The 9318-nt window shown below is 44.2% G+C and overlaps 1 protein-coding gene and 1 long non-coding RNA gene across 44 annotated transcripts in view; one reads left to right on the top strand and one right to left on the bottom strand.

Annotated features, from left to right (window-relative positions):
• PCSK5 (proprotein convertase subtilisin/kexin type 5) overlaps positions 1 to 9318 on the bottom strand; it is a 451769-nt gene that overhangs the window by 63821 nt on the left and 378630 nt on the right. The window lies entirely within an intron of this gene.
• LOC113269841 (uncharacterized) overlaps positions 1 to 9318 on the top strand; it is a 133421-nt gene that overhangs the window by 24704 nt on the left and 99399 nt on the right. For 40 of the 43 annotated variants that reach the window (XR_008956891.1, XR_007189864.2, XR_008956872.1 and 37 more), the window contains 4 exons: positions 682 to 752; positions 2231 to 2810; positions 3903 to 4037; positions 8289 to 8373. This is a non-coding gene — a long non-coding RNA (uncharacterized LOC113269841). Of the gene's footprint in view, positions 1 to 7; positions 222 to 681; positions 753 to 2230; positions 2811 to 3902; positions 4038 to 8288; positions 8374 to 9318 lie in introns of all 43 variants that reach the window. The other 3 variants (XR_008956894.1, XR_007189847.2, XR_008956896.1) reach the window with 2 other exon arrangements.

Genomic DNA, 9318 nt, shown 5'->3' with positions numbered 1-9318 from the left:
TTCTAAGCTCTTTCTCCTACTCAAAAGTCAGCAGACCCATCTGGATTTTCATTAGTAACACTTGGAACTGCTGAAATAGTGATGAGTGATGGGCACAATTTGTAATCATTTGATGGCCGGAGGGACCCAGGGACCATCCTTCCGGGGTCCATACGCCCTTCTGAATACTAGGCTTGCACGCCAATTGTGGGATGACTCCAAACATCGTATAAACTAAGAAGGTAGGACCTGGTAGGCCTTCTGCCTGTATGCCAGAAGCTGTTAACTGGTTTGCAGAAATGTTTTGTTGGCCAGCACAACGTTGACCCGTACTCTGTTCAAAGAAGTCAAAAGACTTCTCGTGGAAGTCTGAATACTCAAAGTTCTGCCCGAAACCCTTGACGGGCTGAGCTGCAAAGGGGTCCAGGATGGGTATCTCCTGTGGGCCTGAGTCCCCGGCTGGCCCACCTGATGCTGGCACCAGTAGGTATCTGAATTTGGGACCCTTGACCTTGTTCAATTTCTACCTCCTCCCCATTTTTTTTTTTTTAAGCAGATTTTGAGATCTAGAGTTTTCAGGACTTGACCAAAAGATCACTAGTGGTAGCTTGAAAGCGAAATCCAATTTACTGACCACTAGCCTGGTGTTTTAAGTTCTTTGAAGATCAAAACCACATTCTACAGTTTCTTTTTCTCCTACAGAATGGGGTACACACTCAGTACTCAGGAGATATGCTTTCAGCTATGACCCAGAGCCGTACAGATCCATGCAGGTAAATGTCACCCCAACTTGTGTCACTATGAGCGCTTTGAAAAACACTCCATGTGTTAACTTTGAATGAGAAGGGCATTATTTTTCAGGGAGAGAGACATTGCCAAGGTGCATAGGTGTGGGACGGGATGGGCAAGAAGGAGAGACCCTCGGGGCACATTCTCCGAAAGTAGCAGCTTTTCAAGGTGCTTCAAACGGAGTAGATTGAGCTGAGGGTAAGAAATTTAGAACAAGATGAAAGAATGTTAGAAGCAGTACTATGAGCCCAACACTGATTTATCTAGAATGTAGTGAAACATTAGAAACATTTTTATATTCTCCCCCTCCCCGGCTACCACGAAGTAATAAACGGCACATATCCTCGTCTCCAGCACAAAGGGAGTCTATCCACCCCTCCAATCCCATGTTAGAACAGTGCTGTGCCCATGGTTAAGCATGTGTGTGTGTACCCACAAGCGTGTATGTAGGTTTTGTGAGGGTGGGCAATAAATTACTGAACAAAAAGGTAATACTCTTCAAATTTTTGATTGCCCTTTCTCCTGGTAGCCATTCCCAAAGAGAACAAAAATTAATAAACAAATCCTGGTTGTTTTGATGCCCCAGGAAAGAAAGTGAAAAGTTGGCCATAAAAGAGAACTCAGGCTGTGGTAATACTTAATCTAAACGATTCATGGGGAAATGAAGCCATTATCATAATAAAAATAAAAGCTTGGCACCTGCCAATGAGCAGGCCACCACTGAGACATTATGTCTTGGGGGTTGGGGCTTGCAGGGCTGGAAACGCTCTACCGTGGCGCCTACAATGGCCTTCACACAGGAGCTTTGTGATGACAGAGAAAAGATTCCATGCCACAGCCCAACACCCAATCCCTGCAAAGCCCAGCTCTTCTTCCTAATGAACCTCATGTGACCACTCGAACAGCATTCCAGTGGCACTTAGGTCTGAAAACAAGAGAGATTTCACAGTATGATTAAGTCTACACAATCACACAAAGTAAAAAGCAGGTTGACGATTATCTGCCAAATTTGGGGAGAGCTCTGTCCCACCATGAAATAACTTAGATTGGCTGTGTATCTAGTCTGATTCTTTGGAAAATTGCTGGCTCCCTCTTTCCTTCATTTCACATTTTATGGGCCCGATTGTTCCGCGACACTCCTCTCTTTTTCTTCTCCATGGCCCAGGAACACCCGAGGACTGGTTTGCAGGGTCCACTTAGAATAAGAGCTCCATTTCGTTAGGCTGACCGCCTTGCAGTCAGCTGAGATTCCTTTCTCAGACCCTCCAGAGATTCTGTCTCCAAGGCCATTGTTTTTCCTGTCATTTCGCAGCCCTGCAGGGGCCCTCCATTCATATTGGCAGGTGATAAGCTATTTTCAAGGCATGGGTAATCATCGTAATTCAGCATTTTTCCTTATTAGCCCCCACTGAATGGAGAAAGTGCACGAACGCTGCTCATCCATGCTGTTTCTTTTCTCTAGGTTTAGAGCTTTTATGCTCCAGATGGGCTCTGTTGTGACTCCGAAGGGATTCAATGAAAGAGGGTCTCCCAATTTTTCTAATGGTCGCCAATTACACGGACAAGCATGCTCAACGTTTCTTTCTTCACTGTGACAGAAGCCACCAACCTTGCAAAGAGCCGCGGTCATTTTCATTCCAGGTTCTCGAGACACCACTGAATGAGACATTATCAAATGCAAGATGCACACACGGGTGCCTAAGTGCGGGAGTGTTCATTGCGGGTGATGCGGCAATGTTCCCAAGCACTGATACATTTTGGGAATCTGTAGCATTTTCTTAAAAATTTTGGCACCGATGGTAGGGGGACTGGCTTGACCACAGAAAGCTCAAACGCTCACAGACGTTGGTTACATGAATAGAGGCGAACGGGATTCAGTTTCTACAAAAACGTCGTACTTACCAACACTGTAAAAGGTGGAAGGGCTGATTTGCAATGAGAATGAAATAGGCACACATTCAGGAACATTTGGACACACCTGTGATTTACGCAAGCCACTGCGATCCCTCCTTTGGACCCATTACTGTCAATTATGTCTACATGTAAGTACGTGCAATTACTTTTGACGATGGACTGTTTACGTCATTCATCTAACATTTTTGCTGACAGCCTTGCTACCCGTTTGGGGAAACGTGTTTATTGGGCCTACGCTATGACTATTTCCCTGCACTACACGAGCGTCCAGGGTCTCAGAACTATCACATCTAAAAGTAGTGGATTATTTGAAAATTGTACTTTCTTTGACTAGGATTTACATTTAATATGCCTAGAGGGAACCTCGAGGAACTTTTCTTAGTCTAATTTTAGAAGCTATGCATTCGAAACGTCTGCAAAAACAGGCAGTCGTAATAAGATGGGTTCAGCCGGAATGAGAAATCAGAAGAAAACGTGGCTTGACTGGGCACTATGCGTGAACGATTCCTTCCCTTTACTGGATGGCAAACTTGCCTGGTTTCTCTTTTATCACTTTATTCGATGGTAACTTCAAACTTACAGAAAAGTTGGAAGAATAAAACCCTTTACCTTTACTCACATTCACCAATGAACTTTTCATCCCATTTGCTGTATCATTTGCTCACTTCCTCTCTGTGTATGTTTTTTAATTTTATTTTAATTTTTTTTTCTGAATCATTCGAAGTCAGATGCATACATTGTGGCTCTTTTCCCCCCGAATATTTATTTCAGTGCCTATTTCCTAAGAATAAGAACATTCTCTTGTACAACCACAGTGCAGCCATCAACTTCCAGAAATGTAAAGAAATACATTTATGTAATCTGCCTTCTATATTCCATTTTTGTTTTTCAATTGGCCCAATTCTAGGATCGCACATTACTTTTAGTCCCCTGGTCTGTGGAGTCCTCTCTAATCCGGAACGACGCTTTGGCCCATCTTTGTCTTTTGTGACACTGACATTTTAAAAAGGAAACATGTCCTTTTTTTTTCTTTTTATAGCATGTTTCTCATTTGGCATTTGCTTGATATTTCCTCCTGTTTACACTCAGGTTAAGCGTTCCCAGCCAAACTACTCATAGGTCACATGGTGTCCTTTTCAAGGTATCCTGTCCCGAAGTACCCACTATCCAGCTGTCCCTCTTTAGTGAGTCTAATTTGCACTCCTGGTTTTATCTTTCAGGAAATTTCCTCTCACTTCATTCCAGCACAACACTCAATGCATGAAGCTGGTGACCGATTCCCCAAGACAACTAAAAGGAAGCTATTCCAGGAGAGACAGGACAAGGACTTTCAGAATTCGGAGCTCAGCATCAAGGTAGAAAGGGATTTTCGAGACAGTAAAACAGTATTAATAATTATGCCGTTAATAATGTTCATAAGAAATGGTGGCATTTGTTGAGCCCTTGCCATTCACGTTGTTATGTATTTTAAATAGTGTAGCAGTTTCCTATTGCTGTTATAACAGGTTACCACACAGTTAGCAGCTTACACCATTACAGATGTACCATGCTAGGTCTCTGGGTCAGAAGTCCATGATGGGACTCACTGGGCTGACATCAGAGTCACTGCAAAGCTGGCTTCCTTTCTGGGGGCTGTAGCAAAAGATAGGTTTCTTTGGTCCTTCGAGTTGTTGGCAGAATTCATTTCCTTGTGGTTGTAGGACTGAGATCCGTGTCCTGGAGGGCTGTCCATGGAGGGTCACATCTGGCTTTTTGATGCCCCCGGCATTCCTTTTAGGGGAGGAAGCCGAAAACCGGCAACAGTAGGTTTCTGCTCTCTGACTGCAGCTGGAAAGCGTCTCTACTTATAAAGACCTGTGTGCTTAGCGCTGGCCCGCCTCGATAACCCAGGGTAATATCCCTCTTAAGATCTTTAACCCTAATCACATCTTTAAGTTCCTTTTGTGGTGAAGGGAACATATTCATAGGTTCTGGGGTTTATCGAACTTGAGTTAAAATGTTATTGAAGATGACAGCCAAGGCTCTCTGGCTAAATTTGGGGCAGTGGATGAGAGGGGAGAGAGGGCTTCACAGAATGGGGGTGCCAGACCACCAATCCTGTCCAGTCCCTCTTGCTTCCAGACGAGTATGTGAGGTCCAGAGGCAAGTGGGAATGATTTGCCTGAAATGAGCTCTGGGACTAGAGATGGGGCTCTTCCCCGCTCCACGAAAGCTCTTTCAAACTGTACACAGTGTACCTGGGAGGAGTCTGCTCATTTATTTGTTCAAAAATCATGTATTGAGCATCTACACGGGGTAGGCAGGATTAGAGGTGCTGTTAGAGAAATATAACAAAGTTCTGCCAGCCCAGAAGTTACATTTTAGTGAAGGAAGAAGTTTTATAGCAAGTTTTAAAAGCAAACAAAAAATTTAAAATATCTGCTAATTGTATGTGATCTGCCAGAATTAAAATATAGTGATTGATGTGTTGGGGGAGGATTGATGTGGAGGGACGAGGTCAGAGGAGGAGGGAGAAGGGAGGGAGGGATGGAGAGATGCCGCTGTCTTTAGATTGGGTGCTGAAGGGAAACCTCTTAAAGGTGATATTTGAACTGAGCTGGGACAATGGGAAGGAACCAGTCACATTCATTTAATATCTTGAGAAGAGCATTTTAGGTCGAGGAGAGACAACAGCTCGTGCAGGGTCTGGGAGCAGGAATAGGCTAGAAGCAATTCAGATCAGGGTCCTCCTGTGTGTCTGGAGAGTGAGGGGCAGAGGTCAGTGATGAGGTCAGAGATGTGGAGGAGATTACATTTGTAAGGCTCTTTTGATTAAAACCCACATCTCTCGATTGCCAAGCATTATCTACCAGTTCTAGATGGAGCCATAGAATTCCCAAGTAAAGGGTCACTGGCTTCTTGGCAAATCAAAAGAATGATGCGCCATCAGATTTTGTATTTGTTCATTGGACAGGGTTCTGAAGCTTTTTCCCAGTTACTTGCTAAATTCCCAAGTGACCCATCCTGTCAATGCACATTTGGGCACGTAATGGGACAGTTGGACAATGGCTTCGGGTAACTGTCATTAGCCATGCATACCACGGTAGGGTTATGCTGTTACTTACTTCATGGTTCTGATTTGCATTTTAACATTCAAGAGGGTAATTACTATACCTAGTCCCAAGGAGTAATTGACAGATTTTATGCTTGAAATCTCAGCAGGTCAAACTTCCCATTTGTAAAACTTTTCAGTTGCTCCTTTGCTAGCACATAAAACGAATTTACTTCTGAACCGAGACCTTGTGTGCCAAATTTTTACAGCCTTAAATATAGTATTTTATCACTACTATAAATGGTTCTTGACTCACCTCCCACAGACCCATCAGTGCTAAAGGCAAGAGGCCTCCCTAATTCACTTGTTTCAATTCATAGAAGATTTCTAAGTGGAAGCCAGGTCATTTGGATAATATTTCAAATGTACAGGCTACATTCTGCTAAACATAATAAATCTGCGATTTTACAATTGCCTTGGACAGCCAGCACGATTGTACTGGGCTTTCCAGTAAGCATCCTTTCAAAACAACCTCCTTTTTCTTTCAGGACTCACCTTCAGACCTCACCCAAATGCTCAATGTCATCACTGAAATGTTGGCAACATGGTAATATGGAGATCAGAATTTAGGTTGATTTATTTTTCTAGTGGAACATCCGGGTTTCTAGCAATTATTTTAGGGCATAAAGTTCTATCATGATGATAAATCAGGCTGTCAGCTCTTTCTGGTCCAAATTAGAAGTTGGAGAGATTGAGAAAGTTTTCTGCTCTAATATTCCACCCTTTGGATCTCCAAATTGTACATGTTACCCCTCTGGAGGCAATGCTTGTCCTTGGATTTGCTGGTGATCTGTTTGAATGTGGGGGTGGTGGTGGGGGGGCTTCTCAGGCAGAAACACTGCTCCCCGAGTGCCCTGACGGGCCTCCAGTCCCTGATGGCCCAGGCTAGGCTGCTCTGCACTGCCTGTCCGATTCACACAAAGCATCATTCACATGTCTCACCTAGCGGTGGACAGTTGACAGATAGTTGGAACGTAGCTTTTATGGAACAAAATTTGGAAAAAAAAAACTTGGCTGCTACAGATGGCCATGGGCATAACTAGGAGGGGAAAAGGCTCGATTGACCCAGCAACATCACCAGTGGGAACATGACTATATTTGGAGATGTCAGCCTGGATACCCCCTGCCTTCTAATACTTTGACTTTGGGTACTTAGCCAAGGGCTGGTAAATGAGGCATGGCCTGCCCAGACCCTGTCCCTGAGCCCACTGCCTCCTCCAGCATGCTGTGCTCTTTGGTCCCCATTCTTCTGCTCACACCCTGGGTTGGCCCATGGTGCTGGAAGCCGAGCTGAAGGCTGTCGGTAGGGCTGCAGCCAAGGTTTGTCTGGTGGGAGTTGCAGGGAGACTTCATGGAAAGGATGAGTCTGGACTCATACCAAATTACACTCCCGTTGACTTTTGGAAGGCTGGGATTTCAGACTCTAGAGGTGCGGAGGCAATTTACTGACATTCACTGTTGGCCTCACTCTTGGTTGGAGACTTGCCTTCTGAGCAGCTGGGTATCAATCTGCAGATGCTCCTGCCTCACCCACACTTAGCTTTCCTCTATTCTGGTGTCTGCTCTGTGGTTTACATCAATTTTTTTTCTCCTTAACCAGCGGAGCTTGAAGCTCTTCCTACCATCTGGCAAACGACTTGAAATGACTAGGTGGCAGTGGCAGAGGGAGATGGGACATTGGGTGAAATAAGGACCCCTAATGACAGGCACAAAAGCCACGTGTTTACTGGATGCCTACCCAGGATAGGCACTATACTAAGTGCTTATGACACAGCGGCACACAGCTTCGATGTGCGGCCTCAGATACACCAGCAGGCCTCTTGATGATGGCAGATATGGTAGGAAAGACAATGGGTGGAAATGGAGAGAAAGCAAATAAAATTTTACTTTGGTTTCTCTCTTTTGAAGAACTTGAGTTATGATTCTCTTTTAGTTTTCATTATAATCTCTAGGGCCATGTGAGAAGGTAGAAGGAAGGCAACTTACAGATGGTTTCTTTCATAAAACAGAATGGAATTAAGAAACCAAAGAGTATATGATTTGCCCAAGGACTTTCACTGTGGTAGGGGAAGGATGGAGATAAAAAGATACTAAGATTTCAGACTCCGTTTTCCACGATTCCACAAAATCAAGTTAGATCCAACCTTCCAAAGTTCTAGTCATTACTGCTGGTCTCACTTTTACTTTCGTTTTGAACTTGATAGACAGACATAGGCTGAGATCTTGGCTGCTGAGGGATTTTAGAAAAATCAAACCTATTTCACCAAAAGAAAGTAATTTGACAACACTTTTCCAACTTGTTATTCTTAAACATGCAAAAGAGACACTCGCTTTGGTTTCTAGATACTTCCGGAAAAGTGAAATCCATTCCATCAGCCCAACAGCCCCGACCCCCAGTCACTGGAGGTTTAATGCCACAAACCCCACATTGCTCTCAGGAATGGCAGATGGTCTTCTGAAACCCTCCACCCCATATATTGTGCTCGGCCACACTCTGTGCTTTTTTTTCCACTAGGTTTGTTTTGGAAGTGCTTGGCTCAGTTTTCTTTGTGCAAGCATACGTGATCCAGACAGCCTTGGCTTGCAGCTCAACTTTGCAGGTCAGTTACACAACAAGTAGGAGGAATTTTGATTATACCCGGCTCTGGGGGGAAAACAGCGTAATAACACCAAGAGCCAAGATGATGAGCTCATTGCTCCAGAATTGAACTTAGAATACCTCGCCACTATTTTCTTCTCCCCCGTAACCATAAGAATGTGAACTTGAGCATAGGACAGAGAGCAAAGGGAAATGTCAGGGGGCGCAGCTAAAGAGCAAAGGATTATAACCAAGAACGAAACCAATATGGCAGGTTGACCTTTCCGTGACTGTCATTTATGTTCTTTCAGAAAATGGCGTGTGAGTGCAATCTACTCTGGAAAAAGAGCAAATATTTGGGTGTCTGTGGGTTTGGTGCCATACAGTTCTAAGTTTGAATTTGGCTCTAAAACTGGCTAGCTCTGTGACCTTGGGCAAATGACAAACTCCCTGGGTCTTGGTGCTCTCATCTATAAACTGGAGATAAGGATTTCAAACAGAGAGGATCATATGGAAGATTAAATAAATATCATGCTTGTAAAGTGCCTACCTAGCTGAGCACCTAGCATGAGGTTGACAACAAGTTATGATTATTACAATATAGCTGCCTCCGCTTCAGCTTCCATTCTCAACAAAGTATTCGAAACATGTTGAAATTATGTGTTTCTATGCCTGTCTTAATCAGCGGTTTGTGTATACCCATCCTAATCAACTCTGATTGCGTATTAGAATCACTTGGGGAGTTTTCAAAAAACACTGATGCCCGAGACTCACCCCAGGCCAGTGAAATCAGGAACATTGGGAGTGGGTCCCAGCCTGGCCTTTTACATCTCCCAGAGCAATTTGAATGTGCGTCTAGGGCCGAGAACCACTGGCCTTCTCCATTTCCATGCAAGCCCTTTGAGAGCAGAGAACACGCTTTGTACTCTTTCATACCCCATCTTCGCCTGATGTAGATGCTTAGCAA

This window comes from Ursus arctos, unplaced genomic scaffold (genome assembly GCF_023065955.2).
Source record: "Ursus arctos isolate Adak ecotype North America unplaced genomic scaffold, UrsArc2.0 scaffold_33, whole genome shotgun sequence".
NCBI classification, from domain to species: domain Eukaryota; kingdom Metazoa; phylum Chordata; class Mammalia; order Carnivora; family Ursidae; genus Ursus; species Ursus arctos.
Note: the sequence above shows the minus strand (reverse complement) of the source record. Positions and strands in the feature narration are given on the sequence as shown.